The sequence below is a fragment of the Macrobrachium rosenbergii genome, chromosome 30 (assembly GCF_040412425.1).
Source record: "Macrobrachium rosenbergii isolate ZJJX-2024 chromosome 30, ASM4041242v1, whole genome shotgun sequence".
NCBI lineage: Eukaryota > Metazoa > Arthropoda > Malacostraca > Decapoda > Palaemonidae > Macrobrachium > Macrobrachium rosenbergii.
In genome coordinates, this window is record NC_089770.1 from 36,745,151 (window position 1) to 36,747,803 (window position 2,653).

A 2,653-nucleotide genomic window follows, 5' to 3' on the forward strand; every position below is an offset into this window, starting at 1 on the left:
ATATTTGTCGAGCTTATTCTTAAACACATCTACGATCACTCCTGATATGTTCCTCAAATGAGCTGGTAGCGCATTGAATAGACGCTGCATTATCGATGCTGGTGCGTGGTGAATTAATGTCCTGTGTGCTTTCCTTAGTTTTCCTGGCATCGTTTTGGGCACTATTAATCTACCTCTGCTTGCTCTTTCAAGAGAGAGAGAGAGAGAGAGAGAGAGAGAGAGAGAGAGAGAGAGAGAGAGAGAGAGAGAGAGAGTACACGCAAGATTTCGGTGCAGTAATACTTAAAAGGTGAACTGTTGTTTTCAACTGTTGAACTGGACGCTGTGGAAGGACGAGGTTTTTGGGTCAATATTTTACTGAATGAAATTTAACGAAGACTATAGACTACTTGTGTGCGTGTGTGTGTGTGTGTATGCGTGCGCGCGCGCGTGTGTATACTGTCAACATTTATTGACGGCCGCATTCATGTCAATAATAGCACAAAATGACCTGGATTTGTTAAAATTAAAAGCTTTGTGTCCGGAACGGAAATAATAGGCTAAAATAATACATTTAACAACAGGAGGACATTTACGCCTCCTGACGAATTTCTTTGAGAGAGAGAGAGAGAGAGAGGTTACTATTCCAGAGATGGTTATGAACCATATACCACCACCACCTCATCGATTTTCTCGCGTTTAACTAAATGAAACACATTTTGATGTATTGACAGGTACTGCGACCCACAACAGTTGACTAACAGTCAGGTAGTCGCTCAATACATTATGATTATTCTGTAATGCAAGTGCTAAGGCATTCTTACCCGAATTAAAGGAACTTAAACAAAATAAGAATCTTGCAATATTTGCTCAACAGCGCACAGCCTCTGTCCACCATAATTAGGAAAACATTGATTTATCAATATTAACCAATTTTGATCATTTCATTTTTAAATTGCGCTTTTCAATTTGGGGAGTTGGACCAATTTCAGTCTAGATCACTGGCTCTTTGCACACGGCATGCAGAGAATGATGATCCTGGCACGAGACTGGAAAGGACAGAGAGTTGCAACAGTCCAGAGGTCCACATCAAGCCCCTCATCCCTTCTGACACCTAACCACCCTTATAGAGAGAGAGAGAGAGAGAGAGAGTCTGTTATGGGCCCTGAACCATACCTACCACCACCACCATCTGATTTTTTGTAAAAAAAAAAATAAATAGAGAGAGAGAGAGAGAGAGAGAGAGAGAGAGAGAGAGAGAGAGAGAGAGAGAGAGAGAGAGAGTCTGTTATGGGCCCTGAACCATACCTACCACCACCACCATCTGATTTTTTTAAAAAAAAAAAGAGAGAGAGAGAGAGAGAGAGAGAGAGAGAGAGAGAGAGAGAGAGAGAGAGAGAGAGAGAGAGAGAGAGAGTCTGATATGGGCCCTGAACCATACCTACCTCTACCAGCCTCAGATTATTGGTAAAAAAATTTGGAAGATCACTTTGAACAGAACACCACAGGTATTCAACCTTGAGGAACTTTACAGCCTACGAGTATTTTACGAAACTCTGCAGCATTCTCAGTCCTGTGGGCACAAGACTCCTTTCCATGACACTGTCAGGATGTCCATTGCAAGAATGTGAGCAAAAACTACCTTGAAACGACTTGTTCTTACCGGCGTCCTACTGACAGTTCTTCAGCACCTGTATAGAAAAACACCTTTCCATTTTCGTGTTTAGAACTACACTGAGCTAGCTTTCCACTGTCCGGAAATGTCCTGCTTTGGCCAATCAGAGGCCTCCACCGTAAACAAAGTTTCTATCGCCTACTTCCATTGGCTGAGAGCTTCGGTTTTTTGGCAAAGCGCCTTCGTAAACGATCTCCCATTGGCTGATGGAATGAGGACCGATTTGCAGAAGGTATGTGTAAGGGGACCGTTCTCCTTGATGTCTGTCTAACATATGTATGAATAGTTTATGAACATGTAAGTACATACATGAAGAGTAAAAGGCCAGTTAATAAATGAATAATTGTAGAAAGGGAAAATAGAATAACAAGGAAAAAGACTAAAAATGTATATAAGAAAAGGCAATGCCCGTTGTATCCCAAACACAATCTTACATGTGTATTTCAATTCTGATTCTGCTTCCATATGTCTATATATGTCTATGCTCATGTACATTTACAGAATTAACACAGTTATACACACACACACACACACACACACACACACACACACATTAGAGAGAGATAGTATATATATATATATATATATATATATATATATATATATATATATATATATATATATATATATATATATACCATCCCAGCTCATTGGTGTATGTGGCCATCATCAAGAGGTTATGAGCAGAACAAAAGTATTTGAAAGGAGACTTGAGAAGTGTCCAGGCCATTTTTACTTCGAAATTTCTTGCTGTTGATATCAAAACCATCTAATATTTCCTTGTAGGAAAAATGAGTTCTTGAAAACTACAGAGGAATTCTACAGGACTGCCAATTCCTAAATGTGCAGTATCATCTTCGTTGGCAATGGGAGATATAGACCGCTTTTGTCTACTGTCATTAGACATTTAGTATGCTCCCACACAGTACATACACTCAAACAATTAGCCTAAGTGATAGTATAAGAGATTTTATCGGACATTGTAGGTACGACAGTTAA